This window comes from Dromaius novaehollandiae, chromosome 13, assembly GCF_036370855.1.
Source record: "Dromaius novaehollandiae isolate bDroNov1 chromosome 13, bDroNov1.hap1, whole genome shotgun sequence".
NCBI classification, from domain to species: domain Eukaryota; kingdom Metazoa; phylum Chordata; class Aves; order Casuariiformes; family Dromaiidae; genus Dromaius; species Dromaius novaehollandiae.
In genome coordinates, this window is record NC_088110.1 from 20,253,338 (window position 1) to 20,267,135 (window position 13,798).

The 13,798-nt window shown below is 44.2% G+C and overlaps 1 long non-coding RNA gene across 2 annotated transcripts; it reads right to left on the reverse strand.

Moving 5' to 3' along the window:
• Positions 1 to 549: 549 nt before the first annotated feature.
• Positions 550 to 11,805, reverse strand: LOC112978842 (uncharacterized). Of its 2 annotated transcripts, XR_010391484.1 has the most exons (4): positions 9,799 to 11,805; positions 8,608 to 9,635; positions 6,276 to 6,345; positions 550 to 3,696 (listed from the first exon to the last, which is right to left on the reverse strand). It is a non-coding gene; the product is annotated as an uncharacterized LOC112978842 (long non-coding RNA). The 2 variants fall into 2 exon arrangements; XR_003258030.2 differs by having other exon boundaries at positions 8,608 to 11,805.
• Positions 11,806 to 13,798: the final 1,993 nt, after the last annotated feature.

The window sequence follows — 13,798 nt, forward strand, 5'->3', positions numbered from 1 at the left end:
AATATGTGTGGCCCTGCCTGTACTCACATTACTTTATCCATCTCTGCCTAAACAAATAAAAAATTATGGGATAACATCACACAGAATTTCAAAGACTCAATGGCGAATGATAGTATGAACTAAAATGGATGTATTAATCCCCCCAAATTTCACTTTAAACTAAATTTCGTCACATATAACCTTCTCCCTATGTGTGTGCAAGACTACTATGGAACAGATCTTCTGATAAACTGATAGTTCCAGTGATGATTTTCTAAATTTGGACCTTTTATAGTTTACCCCACCTGTAATTATGGAGCTACATTTGAAGGATAATGAAAACTTATCTCATGATGAAAGACTGGCCAAATGTCAGGAATGTATTTTTTATGAATGTGGCTCATGTTACACTACAGACCCCACAGTTTCTCACGGTGGCTTAGATGTGAGGTCCATCCAATCCAATATGTTGTCCTTGCCAGCAGCCAACGTGAAATACTGCAGATGAAAGTGTAAAGATCACGCAGCAGGCAACTGTAAAATAATTCACCCTTCACATTAGGTCTCGGACGTCCTTTTCTGAAAGTTCTTGCTACCCAATTTTTATATGAGTAAATGATTACAGTAAATGATGACATGATGAACAAGAGACTCGTTCCACTTTTGTGATGTTATAAAAAAAGTTTCTAACATAACCCGTCACAAAAAAAATCAGTTTGTCAACAGTCAGACTGACATTTGCTCCTAAGGTCATTCAAACAACTCTGAAACAACACATTTATTTACAAATATTGTGTGCTCCTTACAGATATATCTCTCACTGAAAAAAACACCACCAAGCAAATTGCAGCAAATAATTAGACCAGCTGAGGTAGTTTTTCATTAAAAGAAAGAGTTACAAAACAATAGCAAAGCTAGCCAAAGCTGGGAAGCGGTAATTGCTCTTTGTATGTGTTACACACAAAGTCTAACAGGTCGCGTAGAACAAGACGTACATTTGCATTTCTTTCATCCACTGCTGTAAAAGGGAAAGATATTTCATGTTCAGTTCACATAAGTACTGCTTTACACAAATGAAAATACTGCACCAATGTGATAAACATTAGCATGGTAATTTTGGAAGTGCTCTTCATTGCACGGCAGACTCTACTTATATTGCATAAGCTCTCGCAAAACCTCCTCTGTGATGCCCAGTCATTTACAGTTAAGCCAGAATTTGACCTTCTTGTAGCTGTTCTTATTAATACTACCTGAGTAAATGGACATTATCGGTGATTATAGTTAGCAAAAGCGGATGTTAAGTGATGGAGGGAGGGACATGCAGGAAGACTGCGTGGAGGCCCTTGACACCTGCTCACCCCTTTAACCACAGAACCGAACCTTTTCCCAAGAAATCCCACGGTACCAAATTCAGCAAGAGCAGAAGCTTTCTTTCCAATGGGATTTGTTTGTAGGTGTGGTACATTAACACCTCACCTTGCCCTGCAGAAAAAGAAGGTATTTTTCAGTGGAACACAGGGTAAAAGGAATCTTATACGCAAGAGCTGAAATATGAAGCTTATATTCCATGAAAACCGTCTCATGAAACTATGCGTTAAATAGATTCCTAGAAACGTGCAGCCCAATAAATAAGGCTAATAATTCTACTCATACAATGAGAAAACGAGTCAGCGACAGCACGAAAAAATAAAGGGATGACAAGGAAGCTTAATCATGCGTATGCTGAGGATCTTCCCCATTTTGGGTGAGCAAGGGGGGCCTGTCATTTTATCAAGCTTGCAAGCAGAAATCATTGGCTAGAGAAACAATAAAGCTTGGGCTTGATGAAATGGAAACGTAAAACCAGCATAAACAAAACCAGTCAAAAATAATGAAATGAAGTTTTAAAATGCTTTATCGCATTCCAGGTTCAGCACCGGCAGCTGAATTTACATACTGTAAAAAAGCAGCCACGGAGGTGGAAACTGAGAGAACACTGCTAGATACAGGAGTGCAGAACCAAAGGCGTCCCAGGAGAGGAATATTAAATTTAGAGTTGCTGAATGTTTCAAGGTAATCCTTCAGGACTTCTATTTTTCTCTCAAGTCCTTGCCATGCAGAAAGAAAAGAGTTAATAAATATTGTTAGTGCCTGGGGAATCATTCGCCACAAGGGATCTTTTGGAAGAGTAATCTTCATATTTAGAAGTATTTTCTCATTACGGGTAATGGGATGATGAACTGAGAAATGATCTCAACCACTTATGATTCTAAAAGCCCCTAGTCTGAATAATCTATGCTGATTTAGAGATAATAGCACCAAAGACATAATTCATTTAACACAATGTCCATTTACTTTGAAGACTTTTCCTTTCCTACACCTATTTTTATAGACACTTCTAGAAGTTGATAATGGTATAAAAAGAATAACACAATCAAAAAATGACAAGTATGCAGTGAGAACCACTTTGTCCAGGACGGTACTATAGACACACAAAATCTGTTCCTAATGAAGTGCAATACAAATTCTAAGGGAGAGAAAAAACAGGGAGCGTTCCCATTCCGCACTCATTAAAGTAAAACAAACTGACAGAAAGGATGAGTTTGTGTGCAAGGCACTGCAGCAGCACTTTGGAGATGAGAGTTGCACACTGCCTGTGCAAACAAGAGCACTTACTGCTTCTCTGCTGGGGTTTCTCTTTGGTAAAGAAGTGCTGCTAAGCCTTGATTTCCCTGCTCCACCTGCTCCGGCTGCGCTTGGGGAGGCAGAGGCCATCCTTCCTCATGTATCTGCGCAGGGTCGAGGCAGCCTGCGTCTCCGTTGCGGTCTCCCCATTCTCCTGCAATGCCAGCGCTACCAGCACTGTAGAGGCTCTCCCCATTCTGCTTCCAAGTCCTCATGACTCCAACGTCTTCTTTTCAAGGAAAATGTTTTCCCACACATGGGATGACAAATGTCAGGCTGACCTCAGGAGTACACTTTTCCTACGTTTCCCTGGGGACTTCCTCTTCAAAAGGTGGTGATGAGCTCTTTCAAATGCCAATTAGATCGTGATAAATCATCTTCCACTTTTTTTTCGTGTCACAGAAATTGTGCTTCCGTGTGTCTTGTGGATTGCAGGCATCTTTGTATCTCTTGAGCTGACCACTGTGGGAAGTTAGTCATGAACGGCATTTTACCGCTGGCTGTTGTCTTGGGTGGTTCGGTTTCAGGCATATGGACCAAGAAGGCAACACCTGCGGTACTGCAGTGACAAGGACCAAGTATCTGAGTTAGAAAGGGAGTGCCATTGAGAAAGGACACGCGGTGATTTAACCTTGCCTCTTTGCATATTTTGGATAGAGCTGATGAAACAGCTGAGCCAATATACTGCTGGTTGCCACCGAAAAGTGGCACCTGTCCCCTTCTCTCCTCCACTCCCGCACGCACACTCCTGGTGGAAATACTGAACTGCAGTAGCTTTCATCAAAGCAGCACTTTTGCAAAATGCCTTATGACTGATTTTTTCAATGTGGATTTTTGGCATGTTCTTTCTCTCTTCTATCCAGCTCTTCTGTCTTACGAACATGAACTCATCCTTACGGCTGAGACTTGAAGAGCAGGCTGGTGGTGTGATGCACGCACGACTGGCTGTCAATCTCCCGCTCACTTAATAGCTTGAGGTTCTGTGTTCTTCCACTTCATTTTTATCTCTGCTGTTTCCTCCTGTGCTGAGACCTTCTGGAGTGAGATTCCTGTCTGATTACATAATAAAACCATGAATTATTAACAGTATATAAATTATTGACAAACTGTTCTCTGTGTTAGAACAGCTTTAAAGTATTGATTAGGAATTCAGAAAGTTATAATTAGTTTCTGCAGAAGAGATAATTAAGGTGTTATTGTTTCTCTTCTAATGTTGTGATGGATAGGAGGTATTTATACTGAACTCTGTGAAATCTTATTAAAATTAGGGCAAGAGGTTTATGGGCACTCCAGATAATGGGAAGATAAAGCATGGTGGGGAAGTGTGCATTTTCAAAGAGCTCAGCTGGCAATGTGTGCTCACTGTGGAAAGAAATCATTTCAAGTTTGCTCTGAGGAAACTCCTGGATACGGATGTGATTGACTTCAGCAGAGTCAGAATCTCATTCCAGTTTGGTTTCATTAGAAATCAAACCAACGCAACTGTAACTGTGTACATTTTTAACCCAGTGGTTGATTGCGACCAAATTTGACTGGCAGGGGCGGGGGATACAGTCTTGGAGATATTTAGTTTCTACAGGTTTTATACAAGCTCCCTGGCACAAAACATTGCAGTGTTAGTTTAGATCTTATTAGACATCAGAAACTTCACACAAGGGTTCAATTTCAAGACAAAATGACACTGAGAACTAGTTTTTACGGGTTCTGCTGCTCACAAAGGGATTTATGCAGTCTTGAAGTTAGACGTTTTTATATCTCTTATGGAAATGTAATTTTATTCAGTGGAAGTCATCGCACGGGCCGGAGCGTTCCCCGACAGAACAGATGCGATTGGTAGCGGGGACTCATCTTGCCTAACTTAATGCGTCCTCCAGCGCTCTACAGCTGAGCCACTCGTCTAGACTCCCTCCACAGAAAATTGGGAGAAGGAGTTTCTGCTCAAGTACAATTCATCTGAGCAGCTTGGGGAAGAGACGAATCACTGCAGACGTTTAAAGTTAGGTAAGGTGAGTCCCATCCTCTGAGTGCAGTGTCAGAGTGGAGCTAATATAAATGTCAGTATTAGGAGCAGCAGGCTCTGCCAGGTAAGTGTCTGCCTGTAAATTGATCCAATTCTCCGCCTGTTTCTGCTCTCCCTGCCTTTCTCTCAGGTGTTTGTAGGGAAAGAACAACCTGCAATGACATGCAGTAGGTCAAATCCAAGAATTGGGTGAGAACGAATATAATAGTTTCTGGGAGATACTCTCTTTAGCGAGGCTTTCCTGGTGCTCTTTAAATACACATTACCTATTCCTTTGAAGCCCCCTCTTAGGCTGCCGAATGGTCGGCTGCTGACATATATTCAGAGAGAACAGAGCTGAAAGAGAATTCGAGAAGACAACTCATCCATCCCTGTGCACCATGCTGGGATCAGCTGTGCCAAAAGTGTTCCCGATTAGATCTATTTTGTTCCTGAGCCCCTCAGGGATGGAGATTCCCGCAACCTCCCTAAATAATCTACTTCAATGCTGAGTTGTCCTTATGATTACATTTGCTAATGTATAACCTTTTACAACCAGTACATGTTGAATTCACAGAGTCTGAAGAAGGGGGGATTGTATAACGTACCTGGATATCTGCTGATCTGCTTTGGACAATATTTGTAAATTCTGGAAGTTTTCCACATTTTTGGTTAGGTTTCATAAATGGGAATTATGAACTACTTGGCATTTCTGTATTCTTGCATAACTCAGCTGGCCTCTTCCCATCACCCAAGAGGGCCTAAAGGCAGAGCTGAAGTGACTTCCTTGAAGGCATAGTTTTTTCTCCAGAAAAATGAAAGAAATCTCAAAGAGCAACAGCCAACCAGTGCTATGTCCCTGACGCTGGCACGGCGTTGAATGCAGAGACCGAAACTGAGGCTTGGTTTCACTGAGTGGCCACTTTCCAGTGACTGTCACCCCACATCAGCCCTTTCAGCTCCTTCCAGGGGCTACCTGGCTGTCTTCCCTGCTGGATTTGACCCCTGAACCATGCCCAAAGAGCTGTTCTTAGAAGGTCTGCATCACTGAGCCTTTCCTTGGGGCATCTTGTCAGGGTAAATTGCCATATTAGACTCTTGCAATCAGGAAGGCGATGTGCTACCAGAGCGGTGTGAGCAGCAAGGGCCGTGGTATATCTTAACAAACCGTCCAGCCACAGTGTCAGTTGTTCCTCATGGAAATTTTATCCAAAGAAATACTATATTAAAGAAATTGTGAAAAGCAGCTCATAAGGAATATATTTGCAGATCTCCAGAACTGTCTTCAACAGCTCAGCAAACACATTAAATCTATCAGGGAACGGTAGTTAGGATTTCAACCAGGTTTGTAAGAATAGGCTCTTAAATCCCAACCTTTAGGCCAAATCTGCTCTAAATTTCTGAAAACTACCAGCTAGTGGCAAAAGAGCATAGCATCCAGCTCTTGCTAATGTAAGAGGGGTCTGTATCGCCGCTCTGTCAGATGGCTGAGCAACACACGACGAACGTCTCCTGCATTGTGAACCTAAGCTGAAAGTGCAGGTCTATCAGCAAAGCAGATGCAGCAAAGCTCTGCCAGCCATTAATAGGCATGTGTGCCTGCTTTCATTAGTTAATATTTGTTTGAAAGTACCTCTCTCGCTTTCACGTGGAGATAGGAGCGTCCTCACAAAGGGCACTGGTCCTGTGCAGCCACCATATACCTACAAAACAGTATTAACAGGTTTAACAGATTAAATTGTCTCCCCATCCCTGGGAACAAAACAGGGCACCTAATTGAAAGCCATTCTCTGTGAGTGCTCCTTCAGCCCCCTCCCTCCCCAGCACTACGTTTTTATCGCATCTTTTGTTGGCCGTACATCAGCTGCACTTCTCTTTCTTGCTGTGGATAAAAACAATCCCCGCTTCCCCTCAGCAAGCTTTAAAACCTCTTTGCAGAGCACGAGCACTAAATGAGAGCCATGCTCGCTCTGTGCGCTTTAGCAGGCAGGGATGTTTCAAGAGACTAAATTAATCCCTCACATTTTCAAAGTGCATGGCACGGATTTGAACTCCAGCTCCCACAGTGGTCAAAGCAAGGGACAGGCTATGAGCTCCCCGCGTTTAATGCCTGGCTCTTTCCCCGAGCCACGGGTGACACGTGGCAGATCTCCGCTGTGCTCTGCTCCCCGCCACCGTCCCCGGGCAGCGGGGTGGCAGCCTGTGCGTCTGCGGTCCTGCCGGGTCTGTCCTCCCACCATCGCTTGGGGCAAAGCTTTTTCCAGTCCCCTAACTGGAAAGGCCTGAGCTGAACAAGAGCAATAAGCAAAAAATCTGCAGAATGCAACATTTTAGGAGTACACGCTGCTCCTCGCTCCTTAAAAACGTGTCACGTGGGCAAAGAGTGCAGCTGCGCTGGTGTTAAAATTGCATCTCTGAGTGCTCTTTGCTTGGAGCTACCAGCATTTATGGGCTCAAAGGACTGAACACGCCGGGGCTATCGCAGCTCTGGGAGAACGGCGGCCAAGAGCGGGAGAAATGGCCACGAAAAGCAGCTGCGTTGCTGCTTTGCCAGGCCATAGGTGCCCTTGCTGCGGGCGGCGAGGGAGCTGGAAAGCCACCGCTACAGCCGAGGCAACGCTTGCAGGTGCAGCAGCCCTCGCCCCCGTCTTTATGTCCTCTGGGTCTGAGCGGTGGTGTATGGCTGCTCCCAGCTCGAGCGTGCGGCCCGCGGCGGGGCTGTGTCTGCAGCGGGAACCCGCCGTGGGGCTGCCCCATGGCCAGCGCCGTGCTCCCAGCCCGAGTCACCTTGGTGCCGGGAGCCTGGCTTTTCAGCGCGAGGGCTCTGCCTGTCCCGGTCCTTGCATCGGCACCTACGAGGGCGTGAATGGGACATGCGCGGGACTTTCTGCAGCACATCATCTTTACTCTTTGAAACAGAGAGAAATACGGCTCTACGGCCAGCAGCCAGGTGCCCCCTCGGCTGTGCCCATGCCAGCGCGAGTCCTCTGCAGCAGACGTGTTGTTTCAGGGATTTAGAGTTTCTCCTTGTCTTTGCTTTCTCCACCAACTTTTTCTTGCGTGGTATTTCCAGCTGCACAGACAGCCGCTTCCTTCGAAGCAGAGAAAACCTCTGGCCACGTAGGTAGAGCAAGAAATTCCAGCTCCCTGCTCCCAGATAGGCTCAGGGTAATGAATCCATTCAAAATCAATGCCCCCATCAGTGACAAAATTGTTGTTGCGGGAAGAAAGTCACTCGCTGCTGCTGGGTTTGATGGCTCCCTCTTTCCTCGCCTTTTACCCGGAGGGCTCGGACTCCAATGAAGGGGGAATGATTTAATCCAAAACAGAGGTGACAGCACAAAGCGAAGGTTCAGAGCAGGTTACGTTCAAAAATGGAGGCAGAGCCTTCTCAGAAGGCAAGGTGGGAGCTGGCAATCTGATGCGGACGGTCCTCGGCTGCCACAACAGGCTCCTCCTAATTGAGGTTGCCCTCCCGGAGAAGGCAATATCTCTCTACAGCAAAAAGTCAGAGAGATGTGCGCTTCTGAACAGCTATTATTTGAAGGTAACAAGTAACAACATGTCTTGCTGCATTTTTCCCAGTTTGGGTACAAATACAATATCAGAAGATACTGTGCAGGCATGTACAGGCAGAGGACACGCTGAACCGAGAAACCTTGTCTCCTGCAACGCCGCATGATACACTTCACATCATTATTAGCCCCCTCCCTCCCCCAGCTCTCGTACGAGTGGCAACTGCCTGCCTGGGTTTCACAGCGAGGATGGGATCAGCAGATATGTACCTCAGCACTATTTTTGAAGGTTATATTGCACGAGTGGGCGTGCACATGAACTGTCTTCCCCTTCCTTCTTGAAGATAAACAGATGCATTTATCTTAATGCCAGAAAGCCAAAGCTCGGTTAATTGTTGTGTCTAACTTACTGTGCATTTTTGGTGGGCTGATTTTTATTAGCTTGCTCACCTTGTGGAGAGTCACTGTGTTTAAATTCTTAAAAAAATCCCTCCCGTACTCTTCCTTGAAGGAGGATTCAACAGCAACAGTTGCCACCTGTTTCTTCCCATGCGTTCTTTTTACTTTCTTCTTTTTAAATGCTTGACACAACTGGGCAGAGACGACTTTCCATTTTCTCCATGTGTGACACTGCTCAGTGGCAGCTGCTAAAAGAAAAGCCCCATCATAATCAGTGTGTTTTGCCTGTAGCATAAGGCATTTCAGAAACACTGAAAAGCTGAAAGGAAACAGAAGATAAGTTGGAAATGATGAGCTGAAATGTGCACTTTCATTTCAGAGATTAAATTAGAAAAATATATTATCATGAATTTAAAACAGTATCATCAGCCAGCTTGACAGCTCATCTGGGCTCATGCTGTGCTGTTATTGAAGGGACTTGGGCTAGAGTCCAGCCGTAGGATCCTCATGTCTTTGATATTCAAAGGCTGGATCAAGCTTTGGGGCAGTTCTGCTCAGCGGGGAGGAGAGGAGGTTTCTGCTGGAGTAACCTGCTGACTGTAGCACTTTGAAAAGTCAGTGACAGGCCAGGATTATCATTATAAAGTGCTGCTGACCCATCAAGAGCGAGGAGGAATAGGAACATAATGCAGAAAAATTTGCACAGCTGGAAAAGCTGAGATCAAATAAAACAGCCCCATGGAGGATATAACGGGCGGGTAGGTGTAAAGGAAAAAACGTTTACTGGTCATCGGAAGCACTTCAGATCTGTTCCTTAGGTTACACAGCAGAAGTTGCATGGCTTTAGACTACATTCAGGCAATCCCTAAGGAATAGCACACAGGAAGAAAACTGGAGGAAGTCTTAAATATCCCAGCTGATGTGTCCCTGGAACCGCCGCAGAATTAAAGCAGGGATTAAATCTGAGGCTCCCTGGGGAACGTGCTCACCGTCATGGTGGGATTGGACCTCCCTGTAGTCCCTGGCTCCTACTTTCATTCCTTCAGTGGCTTCATGGAAGGCAGCAATTCTCAGAAAAGCTTTATAGGAAAGATAATAAAATCTCAGAAATTTTCTGCATTCCCTGTTGCTGGTGGTAAAGATGATGAGTAAACCTGTTTCTTGTTGTCACCTAAGGCTATTCCATTCCCCATGTTAGAGCTGGAATTCTTGTTTATCATGTCCACATTTCCCCCTTCTTACCGTTTTCTCCACGTAGACAATGGAATATGTGAAGAGACCACTGTATGACCCCTCTTTTTGGAGAAAGCAGGAAGAAATGGAAGCAGAACTTCTCATTTATGAACCAAGTTAGGCAGATGTCTTCATTTCATCATCTCTAAAATGGGTAAAAGGGCCTGGCCTTGACTGGTAGGGTGTCTCATCTAGGTGTAGCTCTTTGCCTGGAGCTTTCATGATGCCAGTTGTTTGTGCAGAGAACTGAGCGAAAGTCCTCAGAAAAAGTTCATTTATACGTTGATGAAACAGTCAAGTGGCAAGGTTGAACAAAGAAGGAAGGCTGCACCTTTGAAGGCAGTTGAAGGACAGGACTGAGAGGTCAGAAACACAACTAACTTACCACGGCTTAACAGGTCACTGTGTACCAGTAGAATGAGTGGGCCAACCATACTATTTGGCCACTAAAATATGTAAGCTTAAACCTCTCCATTTCTTGGAATCTGCCCCTGTAAGTAGAGTGGCACTTTGCACAGGATATGAAAATAACTTCAAGAAGTTGAGCCAGACCAGAGAAGCATTATCCAGGGAAGAGGCTGCTTCACAGCTTGCTTGGAATGAGAAAGATGCCATTCAAGATTGTTTAACAAAGAGAATAATGAGAGATGTTGGCAGGCTGTACATATGGAATGGGGCTAGTTGTCTTCAGAAAAATTAAAAATAGGTAGCTTATTGTGCCAAATTTTCCTGGCTTCTATCACAAACAGACTCAAAATCTAGTGAGGAACTCACTGGGAAGATACACAAAACTGAGAAGCAAAGCAGCGCAAACTATACGACTAGAGTTACTGAGTAAAGACTATTTTGAAGATCTGAACATCAAACTACTATTGGAGATCAGAGCCTGATCAGTGAATAGCCATGGTTCAGATGTTATTCCTTTCTTCAAAAATAGCCAAAGGAAATCCTCTTCCTCTTCTAGCAACTGCAATAGTGTGACTTTCGGCACTGACTCCAGAGTACAGAGAGACATCGTTCCTGTCTCGGCAGGACCGTGGAGGTGATGGTACGCAAGATCGGCACCCTCAGTGTGACGCTTCACCGGGAAGGGCTCGGCACCTACAAGTTGTAAAATACAAAAATGCTGAAACAGGATATCTGCATCCAGGATAATAAAATAAGTTTCATCCCCCGCAGAAGAAGCAAGTGAGAGTGGTGAGATTCATGAGCTAGGTGAAGAAAGGGATGTTTCTGCCTGAAGGGCAATCAGTGCAGTGTATAAGATCCCTGCCATAGCCCTAACGGGAGAAGCATTCCTACAGATCTATATGTTCAGAATTCGCTTTATTTTTATTGAGCCTACCAAAACCAGTATCAATACTTTCTGTGACAATACTTGCAGAATAAGTTGTGATGCCACATTAACATGAACAGCAGAATTTTTGCCTTTCACTACCAGTGGGAAAAATCACCAACAGTCTTCTTTCCTTGTCAAGGAAACACAGGAGCAATCTGGAGGACTTTCAATCAGCAGCCAGACTCACAAAAAAATTCCCTGGAGAGAAGACTCTGAGCCTGCCATTCCTTCAGTCAAGAGCCTGTATTGACCGGCTCCATTTCCACTGAACATGATGACAGATCCCTGGGGATCATGGGTTTACATCTGGAAAATATCACCAATTCTTGCCTATTTGTACTCTTTCATTGGCCACACAGAAACAAGATGCTGAGGAAGGAGGAACTGATGAGCTTTCTTCCTGTGTCAGAGTAAAGGCCTGGTCTGCATTAATATATGCTGATCTGTGCATGTCTCCATTATATGGTTGCATACATCTGTAATTATTTCCTGTACAATAGCGATTCAGGGACATTATTCCAGAACTGCAGATTTCTTGCTGTCAAGATGAGCGCAGTTCGAAGCACCCGCAGAGCACAGTACTGAAGCATTTTCTCCTGTCAGCCGTTTCCCAAGTAAGAACCCAAGTGATGTCTTTGGACAGACTGATCCAAGCTGGGGAGCAGTTTCATATGAAGAAGGTCTGTAATACAAAAGAGAGAAGATTAAAAGAGGGGATTGGCTATAGGCTCGATTTTACCAACTTCATTCCTCTTGAACAAGAAGCCAGCTCCCGCAGAGCTGATGTCTCCAGTGACCTGCTGAGCGAGGTAATGCAAGGAAAATGAACACAACTGGCATTAGCTCTGTAGTACGCACTAGTACTATAGCTCATTAGTACTATACAAAGAGTACAGAGTGCTCCTTCTTTCAAGGAGCTCACATGGACTAATTACAGCTTTCATCTAATTGATATTTTCTTTGGCCATTTCATATTTCTCCAGTAGTGATTTTAATACTTTGAACTGGCTGTTTGACTTTCCCGTTCCAGATGCATTCTGGGCTCCATTCAAAATTATGATACAATCCCAAAACCTTGAGCGGAAGCCAAGTTCTCTCTTTCCCAAACTGGCAGTCTGCATGGGAAGCAGTGAACATATTTTTCACTGTTACGCATCTTGCATCTGACTCAGGTTGTTGTTATTATGCAGTAAGTGTTACAGTCTGAACATTAAAGAAAGGAAGAATGTTCAGGTCCTAAGGGGGGAATAAAATCCACTAATCCAACATAGGCTTTATTTGCTTATTGACTACCAACCGGTGCTGAGAACGGCAGGACTCCCAGAGCTTCAAACAGGATTAGAGAGTAGGAAATAGGACATTTATTTCAACTCAGATTCTTATTTAAGTCTTTATTCTAGCTACACAGCTAGATATTTGGACATCTGGTGAAAATTCTTGGCTGTACACAAGCTCTGAAAATGTTGTTAATCTTTAAAATCAATATTGCATTTAGGAAATCGCTCACCTACCTGTAAGTTTGTGACTAGTAATTCATCCATATGCTGTTTCATGAGTCATTAACTATGTAGGAAAAGGCATTACTTTCTCTTTATCACTCTTGGACAACTTGTTCCACCCTTATATTCATTAATGTGCAAATTACATTATTACTATTTACTCATATCAGTTGGAAGGTTTAAAAAAAATTCATAAGTAATTCTCATAACTGGGATCCAAGTGCTGGTTAAAAAGTACTTGAGCACACCTTACTGATTATATACAGGTGTGCTGGGCATTGACAGTGGCAGGGCAGTCACTCTGCTCTCAAAGGACAAGCCGTCCCACCTGTGATCAGTGCCCTGAAGTTCCTACTGTTAAAATAGTAAGCTGAATTTTGCTTTACTTAAGAATCGGAAGGCTTGAAATAGAGACTGTCGAAATCAAACAATGGAGCTGTTGCTGTAACTTCCAAAAGCTGCTATATTTGATTTGCCTTTAACTCTGTGAAGTGTCTTGGCAAACCTTTAATTTGAAATTTGTAGAGGCTGAGCATCACATCCGGCTAGGCCTATCAACAGATGGAAGAACTACTAGAGGCAAAATGTATATCTTCATGCTACAGTTTTTTTTTTTTCATCATAATACTAAACATGCATTGAAATTATTAGTAGACTGTGAGACTGATAGATTTATTTGCAGTGGAGGGTGCCCCTGGAAAAGCGTGGGAGGGAGGCACAGGTGGTGGAGGTTGCTTGGCATGGGCTGCCTTTTGTTGTAGAAAATGTTAAAGCTGATTGTAAACACGGAAATCAAGATTGCATCCCAGAGAGCAAAGAGTTTGGAAAACGTTAAGCTGGTAGGATTGCAAGCATGCTGTTGCGCATAGAGAGATCTGCCCCATCTCCTGAATTCAGACAAGAGCAGCCAGCCTCCTGTGCTGGGACGCGGAGGACCAAACACGGAGGTTGCAGAGCCAGTCATGCGCCTTAGGTGCCGCTGCCTGAGGAGGTGAAAGCCCATCGCTATCCCTGGTCCACTCGGAGCCATCCAAGCTTGGACTGCTGTGCAGGCCCTTCTCCTTTGCACTATTGCCCTTGTTTCTTAAATGAGATCCTGACTATATCAGGTTCAACTCAAGCACTGGCAAAGCCAAAGGCAAAATACCCATTAACTTCAGCTGGAAGCCTG